The 26,185-nt window shown below is 46.7% G+C and overlaps 1 non-coding gene and 1 pseudogene across 1 annotated transcript; both read right to left on the reverse strand.

Moving 5' to 3' along the window:
* LOC137317445 (zinc finger protein 271-like) overlaps positions 1-26,185 on the reverse strand; it is a 433,617-nt pseudogene that overhangs the window by 352,843 nt on the left and 54,589 nt on the right.
* LOC137317459 (small nucleolar RNA U3) lies at positions 17,861-18,078 on the reverse strand. Its single transcript, XR_010961710.1, has one exon. It is a non-coding gene; the product is annotated as a small nucleolar RNA U3 (small nucleolar RNA).

Below are 26,185 nucleotides of genomic sequence, written 5' to 3' on the forward strand. Positions count from 1 at the left end.
AGGAGATGAAATGGGTGGGTAGAGTCTATGATAGGGGAGAGTGTACATGGGGTGTGGGAGGAGATGAAATGGGTGGGTAGAGTCTATGATAGGGGAGAGTGTACATGGGGTGTGGGAGGAGATGAAATGGGTTGTTAAATCCATGAAGGTGGAGAGTGTTCATGGGCTGTGGGAGGAGATTAAATGGGTGGATAGAATTCATGATGGGGGAGAGTGTACATGGGCTGCGTGGGGAGATTAAAATGGGTGGGTAGAGCTCATGATAGGGGAGAGTGTTCATAGTCTTCCAGAAACCATTTGGCCGCAGAGAACTCCCCTGAGCATCGTTCAATTCGATTTCATCCTGCAACCCACTCCCAGGTATCCGTTATGTTATTTATAACCCCCCACCCCCCACCCGCAAACAGCTCGATTAGATTCCAGCCTCTAACTCACTCCCGGGTATCCGTTATTCTATTTATAACCCCGCCCCCCGAACACCTCGATTGGATTCCAGCCTGTAAATCTCCCGAGTATCCGTTATTCTATATATAAACCATCTGAACCCTTCGATTAGATTCCAGCCTGTAACTCACTCCTGGATACCTGCTCTTCCATATATAAACGACCCGAAGCCCTCGATTACATTCCAGTCTGGAACTCACTCCCTGGTTTCAGTTATTCTGTATTGAAACTTTCTGGGGCTCAGTTCCACACCGGGTGAGATCAGTTAACTGAGCAAAGAAAGTCTGTTGTCAGGAGCATCTTAAAGGAGGAAAGGGAGAGATTGTATAGATTTAGAGATGGAATTCCAGAGCTTAGGGCAAAGACAACTGAAGGCACACTCGCCAAAGGTGCAGCAATCAAAGCTAGGGATGTGCAAGAGACCAGAATTGGAGGAGCACAGGGATCTCGGAGGGTCGTTGGGCTGGAGAATGTGACAGAATTAGGGAGGGGGCGAGACCAGGAAGGGATTTGAACACGATGTGAGGTTTTTAAAATCGAGGCATTGCCGGAGCGGGAGCCAATGTAGTAACACACGAACAGAAACATACGGTTCACTGCCCGGCAGACAGGTGGAGAAGACATTGATGTCCGAGGGGGAACAGTCAGGGTCACAGCGACAGGCGAGTTCACAGACTCCCCCAGTCAGGTCATTGGTACAAATGGGAACGGCTGGAACAAGACACACACAGAGAGATCTTACAACAGAGCACGGACGGTCTCAAAGACCACCTCCCTCCCTTGTCTGAATCGACGCTCACCGTCTTCTCCATCTCCCAAAATTAATCGACAGACTTATCCTCCCACTGCTTTCTACTCACCGAATTACAGCCTCCAGATACCCAGCACAACCCACTTAATAAAAAGTAACAATTGCGTTTTTTTTTGTTGTACAATTTTCAATGGGGTGCAGGAATAGAGAGACTTTATGATGGCCGGGCAATGCTAAGGCTGTTAAATAAGCACACGGGATCATTGGCTTTATAAATAGAGGCACAGAGTACAAAAGCAAGGAAGTTATGCTAAATCTCTATAAATCACTGGTTAAGCCCCAGCTGGAGTAATTCTGTCCAATTCTGGGCATTGTACTTTGTGACGGATGTCAAGGCCTTGGAGAGGGTGCAGAGCAGATTTACCAGAATGGTACCAGGGATGAGGGACGTCAGTTTGCGGAGAGACTGGAGAAGCTGGGGTTGCTCCCAATGGCAGAAGGGATGGTAATCAGAGGAAAGTGATTTAAAATAATCGGCAAAAGGGCCAGGTGGGGAGGTGAGGAGACGAGGGTGGTGGAAGCAGATTCAATAATAACTTTCAAAAGGGAATTGGATCAATCCTTGAAGGGGGGATATTTGCGAGACTGTGGGGAAAGAGCAGTGGAGTTGGACTAATCTGCTCGCCCTTTCACAGAGCCGGGACAGGCGCGATGGGCTGAGTGGCCTCTTCCTTTGCTGTTTGATTCTCGGTCACTTTTGGGCTCCGACTCACTGCCCATTTGACTGGGAGACGGCAGAGTGACCGCTCCATCCTCCCCTTCCCCCGAGCCCAGCTGTTAATTGTATCCATGTGATTTATATCAATTAGTGTTAATTGTATTCAGCTGGTTCGTATCAATTCGGGACTCTCTTGCATCATTTATACAAGAGATTATCCAGAGGGTGGGTTGTGTCGGTCTCTGTGAATAAAGACTTGGAAGCAACTGAAGACCAGGCTTTAGTATTCTATCCTTCAACACATGGCTCTCCAGTTATAATACCAGCTGGACACTGGGCGCTGCCAGAGTCAATATTCACAGGGACCGCAGAAGGCCCCAAGTAACTCCACCCGTCTCCTCACTTCCCCCGCCTTAAATCCTCCCCGTCCCCGTCAGTCCCTCCCCCGGTTACCCCACTCTGTACCTCCCATTCCAGACTCTGCACCTCTCCCCCTCAGACCTTCACCCTCCCGTCCCTCCCTGTCTCACCCAGAGGTCCTCCCCTCCTCATTTCTCCACCTCTCCCCACTCAGTCCCTCCCTATCACCCATCATTCTCTCCCCCATCAGTCCCTCCACCCGTCTCCGCACTCAGTCCCTCCTCTCCCAGTCTCCCCACCTCTTCCGGGTCAGGCCCTCCTATCACCCATCAGCCCCTCCGTCCGTCTCCCCCTCAGCCCCTCCTCTCCCCATCTCTCTGCCCTCAAAAGCCCCCCTTCACTGTTAGTCCCTTCTCCCATCTCCCCCTTTAGTCCATCCCCTTCCCTTCCCTCCACCTCTCCGCCCTCAGCCCCTACCCTGCCCTATCAGTCCCTTCTCCCGTCCCCCACTTCAGTCCATCCCCTCCCCGTCTCCCCACCTCTCCGCCCTCAGACCCTCCCCTTCCCCCAGCAGGCCATTCTCCCGTCTCCCTTCTCTCCTTTCAGTCCCTCCCCTCCCCGTCTCTCCACCTCTCCGCCCTCAGACCATCTCACTCCCCCATCAGTCCCTTCTCTCGTGTCCACCATTAGTCCCTTCTCCCGTCTCCCCCCTCAGTCCCTCCCTCCACATCTCCCCATCGCTCCGCACTCTGTCCCTCCCCTCCATGTCTCCCTACCTCCCGCCATCAGACCCTCCCCCTCTCCTTCATTCCCTCCCGCGGTTACCCCCCTCAGTCCCTCCCATTCCCGTCTCGTCATCTCTCCCCCTCAGACCTTCACACTCCCGTCCTTCCCCGTCTCCCACTTCAGTCACTCCCCTCCCCGTCTCCCAACCTCCCCTCCCTCAGACCCTCTCCAGCCACCATCATTCCATTCTCCCGTCTCCCCATCTCCTCTCCCTCATACCCTCCTCCTCCCATTTCCTGCCTTGATGTTCCAAGTCGCGCTTTTTGCTGCTACATCGGCTGGAGATTGGGTCCCTGCGTCCCATGGGTCGCGGTCCCTCCATCCCGGGGTCTCTGGCCCTCCGTTCCTGGGGTCTCAGTCCCTCCATCCCGGGGTCGCGGCCCCATTAACGCCGCTCGGGCCTGGAATCGGATGAGTTTCAGCTCGGACCGCTCTCACTGCACCATTCCCGGGTACGGGCCCTCCCTCTGTCGGTCTCGCCCCCGCCCGGCCCGAGGCCGCCATCATCATCCTCCCGCCGCCGGCCTGTTGCGATTGGAATGCGGCAAAGGGACCGCGCGGCGCACGCGCGGCGTCCCTCGGGTGGGGGCACCACGTTCGCGTCGTGTTGCTTTCGCGTGTCACGTGATGGGAGGATTCAGCCCAGGAGGAGGCGGGGGTCTGGGTTGGAGGTGAGAGCTGTCAATCAAAGGGCCTGCAGTCAGCATTCACTGCGCACAGGGTTTGGAGATTTTGTTTAAAATGCAAAATCTGCAAGAATGAAATAAAGACAAGAAATGTACAAAAAAGGGAAAAAACCGCAAATGCAATAATCTGCATTTAAAACAGAAATGTCAAAACTCACATAAAGCTGTGACAGTCTTGAAATTGGGATCATTATTATTTATACATGTGCACAAACATTTATTGATTGGTGTACCTGGACATCCAAATACCTTTACTCCTCTACAGTCACTAGTTTCTCACCATTAAGAAATTACTCCTATTTCTCACCTGATGCCTGCAATAAATGCTCTTTGTATAACTCCCCACATCTTTACTGTCCAGCTATGTTTCCACTGTTCACTGTCCAATAATAACAGACACGGTGAGACTTTAACATTTTTTAGATTTCGAAATATACTTTATTTCATTAAATTAATGGACACACAGTTCAATGTAAATATCACTTAACCAATTCAAAACAATACAATACAGATCGTACGCACTATGATTCCATTATTACAATTCAAAACAGGGTATATATCTTCCAATACATGCTGTACAATGCAAAGTGAAATGGCCTTGCACAGTGGCCTTTGCACAGGTCGCACTTTGCTTCAGTGCGTCCCACAGCACGTACTCCTGGACCTTGGAGTGTGCCAGTCCGCAACACTAAGTCATGGACAGATCCTTCAGATGGAAGACCAGTTGGTTTCAGGATGACCAAAGGGCCTGCTTCACCGAGTTGATGGTCTTCCATCAGCAGTTGATATCTGTCTCAGTGTGTATCCTGGGGAACAGTCCGTAGAGCACAGCGTCCTGTGTTACTGAACTGTTGGGGGTGAACCCCTCTTCGACTCCATGGTATCGGGATTCTGTCTCTGTGGAGGGGGGTTATCACCTTTTACCCGAGTACACGGATCCATTCGACCGCATTCATGTCAATGTTTGGCAAACACTGTCCGATGTCTTTCATACACCTGTCGAACCTTGGGGTCAGAGACGGAGGGGGTAATTTCACCTTCACTGCTTGGTCGGTAAACTGATGGAGCAGAAATTAAAATCGGGCCATTTCTATAAGGGGCGGGTGATCCGCTCCACCAGTTCAGCCCCCAGCGATGGTGAAAATATCCCTCCACGTATTGTGAATACAGGCAATTTGAGACAATGGACCAGCTTGTGGACTTCGAAGATTGATACTGGGGCGGAGGTCAGGAAAGGTGTGGCCGATTTTAAGTATCTCCGCCTGGTGGAAATGGGGTGGGAGAGACTGGTAAATGGTGTCAGGTCACTTACCGCCCCTTTAACACTGGCGCTGCTGCCTCCACCATCGTGGGTAGGGTCCTGAGAAGAGCAGACGGAGCAACACCCACCTGTTTCCGGTCAGGCCACGTGTAATATGTAAATCAGAGTATTATGACGTACACGGGACACCATTAAATGTTGGTTACAAATGGGTGGAGGAGCCGCCCTGTCGATGGGCATTGAGTGGTCCAGAACACTGAGCCGTTTCTTAATAACTGATAATTTCTGGGGCAAAGAGGAGCAGGAGAGCTTTCCCTTGGCCTGCTGCGGTCGAGCGAAATCTCCTGACCCCTGATCGTCACCGAAATGTATCAGGAGGTTTCCTTTTAGATCTGTGTAACCAGGCCCAGCCTCACGTCCCATTAAACTCCCTGCAGTGAGTAAACATTGCTGCACAGCAGCTCAGAGAGGAAACGATCTCCGGAACTCCCCACTGGAATTTGAAATTACATTAATATTTTGCCAGTTAGTAACATAAGAACAGAAGAACATAAGAAATAGGAGCAGGAGTAGGCCAATCGGCCCCTCGAGCCTGCTCCGCCATTCAATAAGATCATGGCTGATCTGATCCTAACCTCAAATCTAAATTCATGTCCAATTTCCTGCCCGCTCCCCGTAACCCCTAATTCCCTTTACTTCTAGGAAACGGTCTATTTCTGTTTTAAATTTATTTAATGATGTAGCTTCCACAGCTAACGGTCCGGGTGTTGGTCCATTATTATTCTGTTCTGATCAAAACAAATGTCCCAATGAACAGGACGCTGTCTGATCCTGAGAGATCACCCTCAGTCCATCCCACCGGGCAGTGTGTGTGATTGGAAATAATCATCAACCGAAAAGGAAGATTTGATTTTATACATTACAGGATTAAACATTTAATATTGAAATCATATTATTTCCAGACGAATAACAACAAGAAATTTCATGTTAGAATCACATCTTGTATCATTTCACAACACCGCATTTATCGGGTAAAACATAATTCCTGTCTGGAATTTCCAAATTTAATAAATTATTGGATTGATATCAGTTACTTTAGTGAACTCATTGATGTCAATGGATAGTGAAATCAGGCGCGGTAAATAACGGGCTCCCGATCCGCTTCCGCCCGTCTTACGCCACCGCCAAGCGTGAAAATCTACTCTCATTGACTTTTTATTTAATTTCGGATGCAAAGACTTAAGATATTTCTACGATTTAACGAATGAAACAATTAGATTCAGTGGGTATTTCACTCCGTTTATCAGCTCCTCTCTGAATTTAGTCTGGGTCACAGCATAAATACACGTGTTGGTGCAGGAACTGAGAAGCTGAAGCATGAGTCCGGCTGACTCAATGTCACCAGCTATATCGTACTGGGTGTTTGTTATACGCACAGAGATAATATAAAAAACTCCAGTGCTCCATAACAATATAAAACTGCCTGATATACTGAAGAGCAAAATGATGGATTTCCTTCGGTTCTCCACCTCTGGATCTTTGTGATTCTCTCCATTGCTGCGACCCCGGAGTCCCCGGCGGACTCTACTGGCCGCTAAAATGTGCCTGGCGGTGAGAACATTGAACAACAAAATCAGAATGAATGGGAGACAAGAAGTTAACACAAGACTAAATAAGTCAAATGCTGCCCATGGGGGTGAAGTGAAAAAGGTCAGTTTCAAGACACAATCCCGGGATACATTGTCCATTATATATTCCGGGTCAAATACAAAGTACCAGGGAATGTTTAGTAAACAGCTCAGCGCACTCACCACCCCGATAACAGCAGCCACCGTTTTCTCGGTGCAATATTTTGTTTTCAGCTTCTGACAACAAATGGCCACAAATCGATCAAAGGTGAAAACCACTGTGAACCAGACAGAGGTCGCTGTGGCTGCGAAACTGAGGGTGAGAATGAGACGGCACACGGGGGTAATGGTCAAGAATGATACTGGGAAATAAATATCAGCAATTCGCCACATTATGACAGCAGTGATAACGACCAGGAGATCGGCCACTGCCATTCCCACCAGGTAGACACTGATGCATTTGGAGAGTCCGCACTTTCCTCGGGACAGGATCACAATCGCCACCAAGTTAACTGTAAGAGAGAGAAAATGAAGTAGAGAAATTACTGATCAGACCTGGAGACAAAGCAGCAGTTTGAGAGGATCTGAGGTGAAATTTCCAGCTTTGTTGCTGCATCAAACGAAGGAAACTGATTCACTGACCTGGGCAACGCTTTCGGGCAGAGAAATGTTTTTAAACACAATTTTCAATAAAGAATTGGGAAGTTGGAAGAGGAAGTTAATAAAGTGAACACTGGATATACTGGAAGGGCCGAGTGAGGGCGCAGTGCTGGTGGGGAAGGAGAAGGTGTTTTAATGAGCTGGAATCCAACGGGTTTCATTCGAATTTGGGCTCCAGGTGGACGGGAAAATGAACGATGGCCCGAAAGGTGATGGGACAGTGCTGTTAGTTTGAGAGAGTGAACAGGGGCCAGCACAGGACGGGAAAGGCCGAGATTCGAAACGGTGTGTTTGAGTTTTCGGAGCGGATTGGAAAAAGGCACCATGGAGGCCGAGCCAGTGGCTGAGATTAGGAGGGAAATATCGAAAATGACATGGAGGAGCTGGAGAGGAGACAGGAGCAGGTGGCCTGGGAAAGCGGATAAACTGAAGAAACGAATGAGGAGACAGAGGATTCAATGCAGTGAGAGGAGAGTCTGGGATTCAGAGGGAGAAACTGCAGCAGAGAGTTGGGAGAAATCTAATCTCTCGGTGCCAGTAACATAATGCAAGTAATGAATTCAAGCTATAATTTCTGTGGTTATTGGTGTCAGGGAACAGTTCGTTGGTTCCATAATGTTTTCAATTAATTTACTTTGCACATTCAATAAAATTACATTAAAATGCATCAATTGAATTAGCCTCGTTCTTTATTGAATTAATTTGACACAAAGCATCTAGAATACAATATCCTGATAATTCAATGCGATCAAGAAATCACTGATTTTATTCTTTAAACACATTTCAATTATGTTTATTTATTCAGTCAGTCAACAAGTAAATGGAACATTCACATAAACAGACTGAGGACCTGATAGCGATAAACACACCCGGCGAGAGTCGAATAAAACTCTCACATTCTGACAACATCCTAATAACGCCTTCAAGTCACATTCCCTCTTCATAATTGTACCGGAAGTTCCAGCAGTTTATTTCGATGAATTATTCACACCGCTGCTGCTCTCTCTCTCCCCCTCTCTCGGTCTCTGTGTGTGTTTATTTCTCTCTGTCTCTCTCTTTCTCTCCTTTCTTCCCTCCCCTACCTCTCGTTTTCCTTCTCAGTTTCTTTCTCTATCGCTCCTCTCGATGTCTCCGCACTGTCTCTGCTCTCTTTCTCAATGCCCCTTTTCATATCCGGGTAAATCCTAACATCCTGTGTCTGCTTTCTCTTCACCAGCCCCGTGTTCCATCGATCCTATTCCTGTTGTCAGTTTGTTAAATGGTGAAGCATCTGTGAACAGTTTAATATGTCCACAGATCATCCAAATCTCCACCTGTTCACCTAGACTGTTCACTTCATCTATAATGCATGGAATAAACAGAATTGAATCAGTCTTCCAGACAAACCTCACAATAATTGAAATTCCTTCTCCTGTAATTACAAAGTACAGCGTTAGATGGCGACATTGTTCAATTAACAAAACACCAACATCATCGCTGCTGCTTATAATCTACAGATAAATAGAAGGGCTCATGATTCCAACAGATAAAGTGCAAACTGATACAACATAACCTCAAAATATTTCATTTTACAGTGAATTCATCCACAGTTAATCAGAGAAGGAGATGTGAAAGAATCAGCATCAAACTCAGTTCAGTAACCAGACATCTGAAGCGGCGTCAGATACACACACAATGAAATAATCTTTCATAACAGTGATAACCAATAAATACATTGAAATCCCTGTTAAACTGAACCATGTTATCGGGGAGTGAGGACATTGCGCTGCCTCCTTGTAACACCGAGACCCTGAGCTGTCTCATGACCAATCACTGAAAACACATTTATGAAAAAAATATTCCAGGACAGGTTAGTTCCACAACATGAAACTGTTAACAGCTCCTGGTGGTCTGATACCAGCTCTTAGCCCAGACACCTGATCCCAAAACATTCAGTACAGAGAATATTTCAGTAACAAAGACAAGGTTAGATATAGAAGATCATAACGCATACAATGCAACTGCTGCAAGACAAAAAGACAAGAGACTTAGGACAGTCGATCAACTGATAGAACAGAACAGTCCACTGCGTAATACACGATGGGAGAAAAATAGTGCCAAGTACAGGAGCAGAGTAAATATGGATTTACATCATGAACAGCTGAGATAATGGCTTACCTGGAACCCCAACGGCTGCAAGAACAGGATAATAAATACATTCTATCTGATACATTATTGAATATCCCAATTTCTGTGAGAAGCAATGACTTCTGTTGTCCTGGAAACCGCAGCTCCGGCAGGCAGTCTGTGTGGATTCATTGCAGCGAACCCTGATTTATAAAGGGGGTAAATCTCCACTGACACGGTTATACCCCTGACCATTGCTATTAGTTACAGTCATTTGAACAAACACATTACATCAGCAGCATTGCCTCCGATGTAAATGATGACGTGGATATATCACAAACTTCTCAAAGTTCAGAACCTTGTCTTAATGAGACCTCTCTCAGGAATAAAGTAAAAAGCTGTGCTCAGAAACGACTGGTCCAACAATGAGCGGCTTCATTAACAGTTTTCATCTAATTGTATTGACCATGTTCACTCCTGGTGATTCATTTATAAATTTTACAGATTTCTCTACATTGTACATTGAATCCAGGGACACAAGCAGACCCGTTTCACCTTATTCCTGCAGTTTCCCTGTTAAGATCTGAATTTTGAGTCCCTGACACGAAGGCAACCTCTATAAGGGACCCATCCTTTCAGGAAATGCATAACAATGCTGTGTGTGAAAAATATTCTCCTAATTTTCCCTCCAGTTTCTTTGCAAATTACTTTAAACCTATGTCCTCTGGTTACTAATCCACTTGCCAGGGTAAGCAGTTTCCTCTATTTGCTCCATAAAATCCCTCATTATTTTGAACACCTCTATTTGGTCTCCCCTTAACCTAAGGCTCTGATCTAAGGAGAACAATCCCAGCTTCTCCAATCCCTCCACATAACTGAAGTCCCTAATCCCTGGCATCAGTCTGGTAAATCTCCTCTGTACCCTCTCCAAGGCCTTGACATCCTTCTTAAAAGTGTGATGCCCAGTGTTGCACACAATAGTCCGGCTGAGGCCTAACCAGCCTTTTGTAAAGGTTTAACATCACTTCCCTATTCAATGTCCCTATTTACAAACCCATATATCCCTTACCCTTGCTTAACCGCCTTATCAACTTGCCCTGCCACCTGCAAAGTTTTGTGAATATGCGCCACCAGGTCCATCTGCTCTTCCACCACCCTCAAAATAGTACATTGACTTACATCGAAACTCCAGCACGGAAACAGGCCATTCGGCCCAACTGGTTTATGCCAGCTTTTTTGCTGCACACGAGCCCCCTCCCTCCCCACTTCATCTAACCCTATCAGGATACCCTATTCCTTTCTCCATCTTGTGCTTATCTAGCTTCCCCTTAAATACATCTACGTTATTTGCCGCAATTACTCCCTGGGGTAGCGCGTTCCACATTCTTACCACTCTTTGGTAAAGAAGTTTCTCCTGAATTCCCCATTGGATTTATAAGTGACTATCTTATATTTATGATCTCTAATTTTTGACTCCCTAACAAGTGGAAACATTTTCTCTCCATCTATCCTACCAAAACCCATCATTATCTTAAATGCCTCTATCAGGTTACCCCTCAGCTTTCTCCTTTCTACAGAGAAGAGATACAGCCTGTTCAGCCTTTCATGTTAAGTATATCTTCTCACTTCTGGTATCATCCTTGTGAATCTTTGTTGCCCTCTCTCCAATGCTTTTATATCTTTCTATAATATGGCGACCAAAACTGTGCGCAATACTACAAGAGTGGCCTAACCTAGGCTCCACACAAGTTTAACAAAACTGCTTTGCTCATCAATTCTACGCCTCTAGATTTGAACCCCAATGCTTGATTTGCCTTTTATAACTTGTGTCGCTACTTTTAGTGATTTGTGTATCTGTGCCCCAAAATTTTATTCTTCTAGTACGTGCTGCGGGATATAACGAAGCGAGGTGCAGCCCATGCAAAAGGTTTATGGGGAAAGGCCACCACATGGTGAAATGGCCTTGCACGGTGGCCTTTCCCCGTAAACCTTTTGCATGGGCTGCACCTCGCTTCGTTATATCCCGCAGCACGTACTCCTGGACCTTGGAGTATGTCAGTTGGCAACATTCGGTCATGGACAGCTCCATCAGCTGGAAGACCAGCAGGTTTCAGGCGGACCAAGGGGCCTCCTTCACCGAGTTGATGGCCTTCCAGCAGCAGTTGATATCTGTCTTGGTGTGGGTCCTGGGGAACTGCCCGTAGAGCACAGCATCTTGTGTTACTGAGGTGTTGGGGATGAACCGGGACAGATATAAACGCATCTGTCTCCAAACCTTCTGCACCAAAGAGCAGCCCACCAGGAGATGGTCGACAGTCTCCTCCCCGCCGCTGCCTCGAGGGAAGCTCACGGTAGGGCTGAGGACAGTGAACCTACTGCTGATCGGAGCAAACGTCGGTGACGTCGTCCATGTGTTGGGAGGACTTAACCTGAGAGCATCCGCTGCCTAGGATAATCACCCACTGATATCTGCATCCTACCTGATCAACGCAGCAAACTTCTTGATTCAACATACGATCAAGGCTGCGGAGAGAGGACAGACCTGCCTGACTCCAGATCTGATTGGAGGGCTCTCCGACACCTATGCGTTGATTAGGACTGTGCTACGGATGTCTGCGTAGTGCAGCCAGATCCAATCGCAGATTCCATCCACAAAACACATTTTGGAGAGCATGTCCATCATGTACGTGTGGGATTCTCTGTCAAAGGCCTGTTCCTGATCCAGGCTGAACCCTGAGCAGTACTAGGCTATCAGAGACCTTCCTGCCGGGTACAGTACAGGTCTGATCCGGGTTGTTCACTCGCTCCAGAGCAGACTTGAGCCTATTGGCGATGACCTTAGACAGAACCTTGTCGTCGACATTTAGCAAGGAAATGGATTGCCAATTTCTGATGTATTCCCTCTCCACCTTCCCCTTGTAGATAACCGTGATGATGTCTTTCCTCATGGACTCTGACATGCTGCCTGCCAGAAGCAAACTCCCGTATACTTCCAGCAGGTCTGGGCCTATCCAGTCCTTCAGAGCCGAGTGCAACTCAACCAGTAAGACATCGCTCCCGGGACTTCTACTCTTCTCAAAGGAACAGAGGGCCTTTGTCAGCTCGTCTAATGTCAGTGGCTGATCCATTCCCTGCTGCTCGCTGCCCTCTAAATCCTCCGTGATAGAGGACAGGAAGGATTGGGAGGCCGTGCTGTCTGTGGGCCTTGAGTCGGACAGCCCGGCATAAAAGGATTTGCTGATCCTCAGTATGTCGTTCTGTGAAGACGTCACTGAGCCGTCTTCCTCCTTCAGGCTGCTGATTTCAGAGGTGTCTCTGTGCAGCTTCTGGAAGAAGAAGCCCGAGCACTTCTCGCCCTGCTCCACGGAGTGGAACCTGGACCGGAAGATGATCTTTGAGGCCTCGGAGGTGAAAAGCGAGACTTGCTGGTCCTTCACCTCTCTGAGATCTTCGCCGACATCGACCCGCATTAACTGCAGCTGGACCAGATCCTGCATGCTTTTCTGGAGTTGTGATACTTTCCTCTGTCACTCTCTCGAATCCTGAACACCGTTGAGGATGAAGAACTTCCTGATATGGGCCTTGATCGCTTCCTACCAGTGCACCGTGGTGTGGAAGAGGGGTTTCACGGTCCTCCACCCTGTGTAATCCCTCGTTAGTTCCTCGATGTTCTCCGGGGTCAACAGTATCACGTTCATCTTCAATATCCCCCTGCCCATCCTCTGGTCCGCCTGCGATTGGCAGTCAGCCAGTAGGAGGCAGTCGCCAGAGAGGAACACCGGCTGGACGTCGGTGGATCTGATCTTGAGCGTTGGGGACACAAACAGGAAGTCTATCCTGGAACGGATGGACCCGCCCAGCCTGGACCAGGTTTTTCTTGTGCAGCTCCATCTACAGGGTTGCTGAAGATGTCACAAAGCTTAGCATCTTTCACCGCTTTCATCAGGAGTTTGGACGTGGTGTCCAGTATTCCCCCGGTCCTGCTGGATCGTCCAGCCGCATCGATGATGCAGTTGAAGTCTCCGGCGAGAACGACTGGACCGGAGATCGCCAGCGGCATCGGGAAATGCTGAAATACCTCCAGCCGCTCGCCCCTGAGCTTCAGGGCGTACACATTAGAATCATAGAATCGTAGAAAAGTAACAGAATGCAAGGAGGCCATTCGCCCCATCGAGTCCACGCCCGCTCTATGCAAGAACAATCCAGCTAGTCCCACTCCCCCGCCCTATCCCCGTGGACCTGCACATTTTTCCTTTCAAGTACTTATCCAGTTCCCTTTTGAAGGCCCATGATTTAATCTGCCTCCACCATCCCCTTGGGCAGTGCATGGCAGATCCTAACCACTCGCGGTGTAAAAAAGTTTTTCTTCATGTCACCTTTGGCTCTTTTGCCAATCACCTTAAATCTATGCCTTCTGGTCCTTGACAGTTCCGCCAATGGGAACAGTTTCTCTCTATCCACTCTGTCTAGACCCTTCCTGATTTTGAATACCTCTATCAAATCTCCTCGCAACCGTTTCTGTTCCAAGGAGAACAAACTCAGCTTCTCCAGTCTATCCACGTAACTAAAATCCATCATCCCTGGAATCATTCTAATAAACCTCTTCTACACCCTCTCTAAGGCCTTCACATCTTTCCTGAAGTGGGATGCCCAGAACTGGACACTATACTCCAGTTGTACATGAACCAGTGTTTTATAAAGGTTCATCATGACTTCCATACTTTTATACTCTATGCCTCTATTAATAAAACACATGATCTCGTATGTTTTTTAACTGCTTTCTCAACTTGCCCTGCCACCTTCAACGATTTGTGCACATATACCCCCAGATCTCTCTATTCCTGTGCCCCCTTTAGAATTGTGTCCTCCAGTTGAGATTGCCTCTCCTCGTTCTTCTGACCGAAATGTATAACTTTGCATCTTTCGGTGTTCCATTTCATCTGCCACGTCTCCTCCCAAGCCACCAGCCTGTCTATATCCTCTTAAAGTCTACCACTATCCTCCTCACTGTTCACTACATTTCCAAGTTACGTGTCATCTGCAAGTTTTGAGATTGTGCCCTGTGCACCCAAGCCCAATTCATTATTAAATATCAAGAAAAGCAGCGGTCCCAGCACCGACCCCTGGAGAACACCACTGCACACTTCCCTTCAGTCCGAAAACCAACCGTTCACCACTACTCTCTGTCTCCTGTCACTTCGACAATTCTGTATTCATCTTGCTACTGCCGCCTTTATTCCATGGGCCGCAATCTTGATGACAAGCCGACCATGCGATACTTTATCAAACGCCTTTTGAAAGGCCATATACACGACCTCAAATGCATTGCCCTCATCGACACTCTCTGTCACCTCATCAAAAAACTCCGTCAGATTAGTTAAACACGATTTGCCTTTAACAAATCCGTGCTGACTTTCCCCAATGAACCCACACTCGTTCAATTGACTGTTAATTCTGTCCCGGATAATCATTTCTAAAAGTTTCCCCACCACCGAGGTTAAACTGACTGGACTTTAGTTGCTGGGTTTATCCTTACACCCTTTTTTGAACAAGGGTGTAATATGTCCAATTCTCCAGTCCTCTGGCCCCATTTCTACGGATGTTTGGAAGATTATGGCCAGTACCTCCACAATTTCCACCCTTACTTCCCTCAGCAACCTAGGATGCATCCCATCCGGACCGAGTGACTGATCTACTTTAAGTCACATCGTTCACCTGAGGAAGGGGGAAGCCTCCGAAAGCTTGTGAATTTAAAATAAAATTGCTGGACTATAACTTGGTGTTGTAAAATTGTTTACAATTGTCAACCCCAGTCCATCACCGGCATCTCCACATCATACTTTAAGTACAGCTAGCCTTTCTACTACCTCTTCTTTATCAATGTTTAGCCCATCCAGTATCTCAACTATATCTTCCTTTACTGAGACTCTGGCAGAACCTTCTTCCTTGGTAAAGTCACACGTAAAGCACTCATTTATTACCTCGGCCATCCCCTCTGCCTCAATTAGTAGATCTCTTTTATGGTCTGTAATCGGCCCACCCCTCCTCTTACGATCCGTTTACTTTTAACATGCTTGTATAAGATGTTTGGATTCCCTTTTATGTTGGCCGCAGTCGGAGCGGGGCGTTCTTGGACAGAACCTCTGCTACGAGCAGGCGGCCACCCACCACCTCTCTAACCTCGGTGATGGTGAATTGTTCTCCTCACAACATAATCCACAGCCCGAGGAATGACTATCGTTGACTCCCGAACAGTTCGATTGCTACTGTGTCCACATGCGTGACCACTGCCGATAGTTGCTGAGGTGCAGGATCCCGCACTCCTGCAGGAACAACAGATCCCTCTTGACCCTGGACAGGTAGTTCAGGATCACAGCACATCCCGTAGTCGCTTTAACACTACGCACGTTTATGGATGTAATTTTGAAAGCCTTTTTAAAATACAAAGGACAACCATTAACGTCTTCCAATTGCATCAGCCCAGGTTTTACGTTACCATCCATTTCCAATCCTCGGTCCAGATTCTGCATTGGTGTCGTTCCCTGGAACTTATCGACCGTTCTTGGGATGAGGAAAGAGGCCTGTCCTCCGTTGATGGAGGGTCAGCGTCTGTTCCTTCTCCAGTGGGAGTGTGAAGAGCGGCTCCTCAGTGAGAAATGACAGTGGCCTTCCCTTCCGCTTCTCCTTGAAGGCCTGGGGCAACTTTTGCCATTTTGCGACATCCTTAAAGGACACTTCCACATATCTGCTCCTCGGGAAACCCTCATCCATGATTTTGTTACCTCCAGACTCGACAACTCCAATACTCGCCTGGCCGCCCTCCCATCATGCAGGAACACGATGTCTGCAGTCTTGAAACCGCAGGTTTCGAGAAGAACCTTCTTCAGGAAAATATTTCGTTGCCATGGCGAAGTTCCTTCACCCGCCCTCGCAGTCAGCCTGACGGTATTTCACACCCCGGGCCCAGGTGCTCGGGGAGCCCTTGTCACCACGTCCGCTGCAAATTAGTTTTCAGTTTACTGGAGAAAGGTGTTAGACTTGTCTCCGGCCAGCATGAGGATCCACCTTTACATCAGAAAAGCTTAAACTGGTAATAGCTGATTCTACTTGATCTGGCGCCTTCCTCATAATGGGATCTCCCCTGTCAGGTAAGCAGTTGATATCGCACCTTTCACTACCTCAGGGCGTCCCAAAGCTCTTTACAGCCAAAGAAGTACTTTTTGAAGTCTAGTCCCCTCTCCTCTCCTCCATTGTCCAGCTGGATGGGACTGCCCTCACCTGGTTTATTTCGTATCTATCCATTCGTAGCCAGAGAATCACGTGCAATGGCTTCGCTTCTCACTCCCCCAAGGATCTATCCTTGCCGCCCTCCTATTTCTCATCTGCATGCTGCACCTTGGCTACATCATCCGAAAACTCGTCGGATTCCACATGTACACTGCCGACACTCAGCTCTACCTCACCACCACCTCTCTCCACCCCTCCATTGCCTCTGATTCGTCACACTGCTTATCTGATATCTAGCAGTGAATGAGCAGAAATTTCCTCCAATTAAATATTGGGAAGACCAAAGCCATTATTTTCGGTCCCTGCTATAAACTCCCTCCCCCTCCCTGACCAATGTCTCAGGCTGAACCAGACTGTTCGCAACTTCGGTGTCCTTTTTGACCTTGAACTGAGCTTCTGACCCCAGATTCTCTCCATCACCAAGACCGCTACTTCCACCTCCGTAATATAGCCCGTCTCCGCCTCAGCCCATCTGCTGCTGAAACCCTCATCCATGCTTTTGTTACCGCCAAACTCGACAATTCCAAGGCTCTCCTATCCCGCCCTCCCATCATGCACCCTCCATAATCTTCAGCATATCAAAACTCTGCTGCCCTTACCCTAACTCACACCAATTTCCATTTACCAATCCTCCTGCTACTAAAGAAAGAACTCGCATTTATATAGCGCCTTTCATGACCGCAGGATGTCCCAAAGTATTTTTGAAGTGTAGCCACTGTTGTAATGTAGGAACTGCCGCAGCCCATTCGCTCACAGCAAGGTCCCACAAACCACAATGGAGTATTGGGCAGATGATCTGTTCTGGTGATGTTGGTTGAGGGGTAAATATTGACCAGGACACCTGGGAGAACTCCCCTCAAGTTCTTCGAAATAGCGTCATGCGATCTTTTACATCCACCTGAGATGGCAGGCGGAGCAACGTTTTAATCAGTAATGCAAGTCCCTCAGTACTGCAAGCCGAGATTTTGTGCCCCATTAACTACGTTATTTCAGCGACTGTGCCTAATCAGTTCAGTGATGAGTTCAAAACCGAAAAAGGAGGGGAAGAGCAACAGATAGCAGTACGAGCTCGGCTGAGGTGGCAAAGACTTACACTCTCGCTGGAGAGAAGCACCTTTAAATATAAAATAATTAGCGGATAAATATTGCGACTTTTGAGCTGTAGAAACACGAACCACTCAGAATGCATTTCCTTCTTCCACTTCTCGCACACTGAGAGAAGGGAACGGTCATCAATGGCCACAAGCGCTGGTATAAAACAACACTTGCAACCCGCTTCACGCTCAAAAGAAAAAGCTACATCTCCTCCTCGTGGTTAGTGAGACCAAACATTTCAGAACACATTTCTCAAGTTCAAAAACTATAGAAATGATCCCTAAAAGTATAGTCTTACTGAAAGGATGACGCAACACCGCTCTCAACCCTCAGCGAGCCCCCTTTAACACAGGCTGAGCGCGGACCAATTCTTCGACCATTCATTGCACCCGGTAGGGTATCGAATAAAAATGCAATTAATCTCCGCTTCACCCTTTGTAAATTTATGATTCTGGGAAAAAGAAAGAGCGTTTCTGTCGTACAACCATTACCGAGTAGGCACTAATTTGCATAATGTAGATACCAGTCTCCAGCAACTGTCCTGATCATAAGAACATAAGAATGTGAGAAATAGGAGCAGGAGTAGGCCACACGGCCCCTTGAGACGGCTCCGCCCTTCAATCAGATCATGGCTGATCTTCAACCTCAACTCCACTTTCCTGCCCGATCCCCATATCCCTTTATTCCATCTAGAAGGACAAGAGCAGCAGGTACATGAAAACAACACCACTTGCACGTTCTCCTCCAAGTCAAACACCATCCCGACTTGGAAATATATCGGCCGTTCCTTCATCGTCGCTGGGTCAAAATCCTTGAACTTCCTTCCGAACAGCACTGTGGGAGAACCTTCACCACACGGACTGCAGCGGTTCAAGAAGGCGGCTCACCACCACCTTCTCAAGGGCAATTAGGGATGGGCAATAAATGCTGGCCTCGCCAGCGACGCCCACATCCCATGAACGAATAAAAAAAATCCAAAAGTCTATCCATCTTAGCCTTGAACATACACTACGACTGAGCATCCACAGCCCTCTGGAGTAGAGAATTCCAAAAATTCACCACCCTCTGAGTGAAGAAATTCTTCCTCATCTCAGTCTTAAATGGCCGACCCATTATCCTGAAACGATGCCCCCTATCGAAACTGTCCAGCCAGGAGAAACAATCTCTCAGCATCTCCCCTGTCAAGACCCGATGATGCACACAGTGGGTGGGTGACCCAGCACTGTGATCATTGATTCACACAGTGGGTGGATGACCCAGCACTCTGATCATTGATTCACACAGTGGGTGGGTGACCCAGAACTGTGATAATTGATTCACACAGTGAGTGGGTGACCCAGCACTGTGATCATTGATTCACACGGTGGGTGGGTGATGCAGAAACTGTGATCATTGATTCACACAGTGAGTGAGTGACCCAGCACTGTGAGCATTGATTCACACAGTGGGTGGGTGACCCAGCATTTTGATCATTGATTGACACAGTGGGTGGGTGACCCAGCACTGTGAGCATTGATTCACACAGTGGGCGGGTGACCCAGCACTGTGATCATTGATTCACACAGTGAGTGGATGACCCAGCACTATGATCATTGATTCACACAGTGAGTGGGTGACGCAGCACTGTGATCATTGATTCACACAGTGGGTGGGTGATCCAGCACTGTGATCATTGATTCACACAGTGGGTGGGTGACCCCGCACTGTGATCATTGATTCACGCAGTGGGTGGGTGATCCAGCACTGTGATCATTGATTCACACAGTGAGTGGGTGACACAGCACTGTGATCATTGATTCACACAGTGAGTGGGTGACCCAGCACTGAGATCATTGATTCACACAATGAGTGGGTGACCCAGCACTGTGATCATTGATTCACACGGTGGGAGGGTGATGCAGAAACTGTGATCATTGATTCACACAGTGAATGGGTGACCCAGCACTGTGATCATTGATTCACACAGTGAGTGGGTGACCCAGCTCTATGATCACTGATTCACACAGAGGGTGGGTGACCCAGCACTGTGATCATTGATTCACACAGTGGGTGGGTGACGCAGCACTGTGATCATTGATTCACACAGTGAGTGGGTGACCCAGCACTGTGATCATTGCTTCAGACAGTGAGTGCCTGACATTGAAACTGTGATCATTGATTCACAGTTATGTCCTGTCCCACCGGCAGGTCAGACTCACCAGGGCTGGCAGTGCAGCTGTATAGAGTCAGGGGAGAATGGCCCTGGAAATAGTTAACATTGACTTGGGACCACAAGAAGGCTCTTGTTATCAGGTCAGAACATGGGCAAGGCAATCTCCTGTGATTACCACCTACCGCCCTCCATCAGCTGATGAATCAGTCCTCCTCCATGTTGATCACCAATTGGAGGAAAGTCTGAGATTAGCAAGGGCACAGAATGTACTCTAGGTGGGGGACTTCAACGTCCATCACGTTGGGGATGAAGGGGTGGACATATGAGGAGAGGTTGAGTAGATTGGGACTCTACTCATTGGAGTTCAGAAGAATGAGAGGCGATCTTATTGAAACATATAAAATTGTGAAGCGGCTTGATCGGGTGGATGCGGTAAGGATGTTCCCAAGGATGGGTGAAACTAGAACTCGGGGAACATAATCTTAGAATAAGGGGCTGCTCTTTCAAAACAGAGATGAGGAGAAACTTCTTCACTCAGAGGGTAGTAGGTCTGTGGAATTTGCTGCCCCAGGAAGCTGTGGAAGCTACATCATTAAATATATTTAGAGCAGATATAGACAGTTTCCTAGAAGTAAAGGGAATTAGGGGTTACGGGGAGTGGGCATGAAATTGGACATGAATTTATATTTGAGGTTAGGATCAGATCAGCCATGATCTTATTGAATGGCGGAGCAGACTCGAGAGGCCGATTGGCCGACTCCTGCTCCGATTTCTTATGTTCTTATCGCCAAGAGTGGCTCAGTAGCACCACTACTGACCGAGCTGGCCGAGTCCTGAAGGGCATAGCTGCCAGACTGGACCTGCGACAGGTGGTGAGTGAACCAACACGAGGGAAAAATCTGCTTGACCTCATCATAAGACCTTAAGACCATAAGAGAGAGGAGCAGGAGCAGGCCATTCTGGCCCTCGAGCCTGCTCCGCCATTGAATGAGATCATGGCTGATCTGATTTTTACCTCAACTCCAGTTCCCTCCTTTTCCCCATATCATTTGACTCCCTGACAGAACAAAAATTTGTCTAACTCAGCCTTGAATGTATTCAATGGCTCAGCCTCCAACGGTTTTCGGGGTAAAGAATTCAAAAGATTCACGACCCTCTGGGAGAAGAAATTCCTCCTCATTTCCTTCTTAAACGGGCGACCTCTTATTCTGAGACTATGCCCCCGAGTTTTAGATTCCCCCATGATGGGCAACATCCTCTCAGCATCTACCCTTTCGAGTCCCGTCAGAATCTTGTATGTTTCAATAAGATCTCCTCTCATTTTTCTAAACTCCAATGAGTATAGACCCAACCTGTTCAATCTTTCCTCATAAGAGAACCCTTCCATCCCTGGAATCAACCTGGTGAACCTTCTCTGAACTGCCTCCAATGCAAGTATGTCCTTCCTTAAATAAGGGCACCAGAACTGTACGCATTACTCCAAGTGTGGTCATACCAGCACCATGTACAGTTGTGGCATGACTTCCCTGTTTTTATACTCCATCCCCCTAGAATTAAAGGCCAATATTCCGTTTGCATTCCGGATTACCTGCTGCAGCTGTATGCTGACTTTTTGTGTTTCATGGACGAGGACACCCAGATCCCTCTGTACCGCAGCATTTTGTAGTATTTCTCCATTCAAATAATATTTTGCTTTTTTATGTTTCCTCCCAAAGCGGATGACTTCACATTTTCCCATATTATATTCCATCTGCCAAAATTTTGCACTTTCGCTTAACCTGTCAATATCCATTTACAGACACTTTGTGTCCTCATCGCAACTTGCTTTTCCACCTATCTTTGTATTATCAGCAAATTTGCCCACAGGACACTCTGTTCCTTCATGCAAGTCATTGATATATATTGTAAATAGGTGAGGCTCCAGCACTGAGCCCTGCGCCACCGCACTAATTACAGATTGCCATTTTTAAAATGACTCTTTTATCCCGACTCTCTGTTTTCTGTTAGTTATCCAATCCTCTATCCATGCCAGTATATTACCCCCAATACCGTGAGATCTTAGCTTGCGCAGTAATCTTTTATGTGGCACCTTATCGAATGCCTTTTGGAAATCCGAATATACTGCATCCGTTGGTTGCCCTTTATCTATCCTGCCCGTTACTTCCTCAAAGTAACTCTAATAAATTTGTCAGACACGATTTGCCCTTCATAAAACCATGTTGACTCTCCTTGATTGTGTTATGAATCTCCAAATGTCCTGCTGCTACTTCCTTAATAATGGATTCTAGCATTTTCGCAATGACAGATGTTAGGCTAACTGGTCTATAGTTACCTGATCTCTGTTTCACTCCCTTCTTGAATAGGGGTGTTAGGTTTGGGGTTTTCCAATCCGCTGGGAGCTTTCCAGAATCCAGTGAATTCGGAATATTACAACCAAAGTATCCACTATCTCTGTAGCCACTTCCTTTAAGACCCTCGGATGCAAGCCATCAGGTCCAGCGGACTTGTCAGCCTTTAGACCCATTAGTTTACCTTGTACTTTTTCTCTAGTGATGGTGATTGTTTTTAGTTCCTCCCTCCCCTTTGCCCCTTGATTTTCTACTATTATTGGTACATAATTGGTGTCTTCTACTGTGAAGACAGATACAAAATATCTGTTCAATTCCTCTGCCATTTCCTTGTTTCGATTATTATTTCCCCAGTCTCATCCTCTAAGGGACCCTTTTCCTTTTTATCTACTTTTCGAAGCTTTTACTGTCAGTTTTTATATTTCTTGCTAGTTTACTCACATGATTTATTTTCTCCCTCTTTATCATTCTTTTCGTCATCCTTTGCTGGTTTTTAAAGTTTTCACAATCTTCGGTCTTACCAGTAATCTTTGCCATGTTGTATGCTTTTACTTTTAACCTGGTACCATCCTTGACTTCCTTGGTTCGCCATGGTTGGTTCATCCTTTTTGTGGTATTTGTCCTCTTCACAGGGATATATTTTTGTTGCGAGTCATAAAATATCTTTTTAAATGTTTGCCACATCCTATCCACCATCATACCATCTAATCTGTTTACCCAGTCCACTTTAGTCAATTCCGCCCTCATTCCTTTATAATTGCCCATATTTAACTTTAATATAGTAGTTTCAGACCCAAAATCCCCTCTCTCAAACGGATGTAAAATTCTATCATGTTATGATCACTGCTTCCCAAGGGATCCTTTACTTTGAGATCATTAATTAAACCTGTTTCGTTACCCATTACCAGATCCAAAATGGCCTGTTCCCTTGTTGGTTCCCGACGTATTGATCTAAGAAACAGTCCCTAATACACTCTATGAACTGTGATCTCACGGTGTGACCTATCCAGTAAAAGGGGACTCACCCTGTCATCTCACGGCGGGGTCGGGAGGGGGGTGATGTGACCCGTCCAGTTAAAGAAGCCTCAAGCGTCATCTTTCGGTCCAGAGTCCGCTCCGTGGAGCAGGACGAGAAGTGCTCGCGCTTCTTCTTCCAGAAGCTGCACAGAGAGACTTCTGTAATCAGCAGCCTGAAGGAGGAAGAGTGCTCGATGACGTCTACACAGACCAAAATACTGAGCATCAGCAAATCCATTTATGCCGGACTTGCTGAACTTCAAGGCCAACCCACCTTGTACTGTACAGAATGTAATATAAGATACGTACTGAGTCCACCCCACCTTGTACTGTACAGAATGTAATGTAAGATATGTACTGAGTCCACCCCACCTTGTATTGTACAGAATGTAATATAAGATCTGTACTGAGTCCACCCCACCTTGTATTGTACAGAATGTAACATAAGGAATGTACTGAGTCCACCCCACCTTGTATTGTACAGAATGTAATATAAGATCTGTACTGAGTCCACCCCATCTTGTATTGTACAGAATATAATATAAGATATGTACTGAGTCCACTCCACCTTGTATTATACAGAATGCAAGATAAGATATGTACTGAGTCCACCCCACCTTGTATTGTACAGAATGTAATGTAAGATATGTACTGAGTCCACCCCACCTTGTATTGTATAGAATGTATATTAAGATATGTACTGTGTCCACCCCATCTTGTATTGTACAGAATGTAATATAAGATATGTACTGAGTCCACTCCACCTTGTATTATACAGAATGCAAGATAAGATATGTACTGAGTCCACCCCACCTTGTATTGTACAGAATGTAATATAAGATATGTACTGAGTCCACCCCACCTTGTATTGTACAGAATGTAATGTAAGATATGTACTGAGTCCACCCCACCTTGTATTGTATAGAATGTATATTAAGATATGTACTGTGTCCACCCCATCTTGTATTGTACAGAATGTAATATAAGATATGTACTGAGTCCACCCCACCTTGTATTGTACAGAATGTAATCTTAGATATGTACTGAGTCCACCCCACCTTGTATTGTACAGAATGCATATTAAGATAGGTACGATGTCCATCCCACCTTTCTATTGTACAGAATATATATTAAGATTTGTACTATGTCCACCCCATCTTGTATTGTGCAGAATGTAATATAAGATATGTACTCTGTCCACCCCACCTTGTATTGTACAGAATGTAATATACGATATGTACTGTGTTTTGCATTGAATTAATGGGATCATTGTGTGTGCGAACTATTTTGTATTGTTTTCAACTGTAATTGCGACTTTTACGCTGAACTTAAATTTTATGAAATAATGTATATTTAGAAATTTTAAAAAGTTTGCTGCTCAAAGGCGATCCCTGCTGGTGAGCAGAGACAAATGCTCGAGCCGTGTTCGGTCAGACACAGAAAGCTTTAAGGTTTGAGAAAGGAAAAGAGGTGTCAACATGTTGAGCTGTCGGCTGCCTGGAAATTTAAAAGAGCGGCCTTGAGCTCATTGCTGCTTAATCCAAAAGTGCACTCGCTCCTTCAAACTGGAATTGAAACAGTGATCTAAGAATGATTTTGCTTTGATGTTAATTAATTATACTCTACCAGCTGAGCTAAGGAAGGGAAGCAGCAAAAAATCCCTCTCTTTGGTGATTTTTCACCGTGCGCCTTTTGACACTCCCGGACTCGAGGAGTCGCGTGTGCATGACCGAGACTGACTCGGTACCGGCTCATATCACAGCACTGTGGGAGTGTGAGGTTCTACTTACTCTGCGCACGCTGGAACAATGGAAAATGTGTCCAGACGATTGTAAGATCGACTCCTATCTGCCTGGATGGCTTTTGCAAACTGCCCATTACTTTTCAACTTTCAAGAGCTTGCAAACTGTCTTACTTGGTCGTGCCGACTGGCGGCTTCCATCGTGAGCGTATTCTTAATACAGCAGGTAGTGCATCGGTTTCATTCACCTGAATGGTCCTGAATTCATTCTTCACAGAAAATCATCAGCATTTGTGGATCATTTTCCATCTTTGCTGAACACCAAAATCAAGAACTTTTGCTCATTGCAGCACACCAAAAGATTTGCTGCCTCTTGACCTCTGTATTGAAGTTCACGATTTACGTGGGTTATGGGCTCACTGAGAACTGACATCATTTTTGTTCCGGGACAATTGCCCTCAGGTAAAAAAAAAGTGGACAATGCAGATATCGATCCTACTATTTCTCACATACGAAGCGGGCGCTCGACCATTTGAGTTAATCCCCCAATTAATTTTATCCAATCCCCTTCATAGTAGCCGCTTCATACTTGCCTCCAATTGCAGAGAAATCTTGCATTGGATTGGATACCTCCTTGAATATATTCAATACGTTCTCCAATCGGCGGTATCGAGCATCAGCAAATGAGCAACAGCAGAACGGGAAGGCACAGTAATCGTGAATGATGCTGAGAAGAGCCCGAGCCTGCGGAAGGCAGACGACGTCACAGGAAAGGAACAGCGGCCTCGAGATAGAGGGAGCAGCGAGAGCCCTGCCTGACTGATAGAAGGCATTTTTGCCTGAACGTGAGTGCGGTTTGACGTGTTGTTGCTCAAAGGCACTCCCTGCTGGTCAGCAGAGGCAAATGCTCAAAACAACAGCCGTGAGAGGGCAAACACAGAAAGCTTTCAGGTCTGAGAAAGGAAACTCATTTTCCTCATGATCCCCTGTTCCTCAGCTAATTGCTGCTTACACAAAAAGCACACTCGTCTCTTGGAGCCAGAATTAAACCAGCAACATTAGGATGACTTTGCTTTGTTTTCGACTGCAGTCCTCTGCATTACCAATTGAGCGATCGAAGGGAAGCAGCAAAGATTGCTCTCTTT

The sequence above is a fragment of the Heptranchias perlo genome, unplaced genomic scaffold (genome assembly GCF_035084215.1).
Source record: "Heptranchias perlo isolate sHepPer1 unplaced genomic scaffold, sHepPer1.hap1 HAP1_SCAFFOLD_62, whole genome shotgun sequence".
Taxonomy (NCBI): domain Eukaryota; kingdom Metazoa; phylum Chordata; class Chondrichthyes; order Hexanchiformes; family Hexanchidae; genus Heptranchias; species Heptranchias perlo.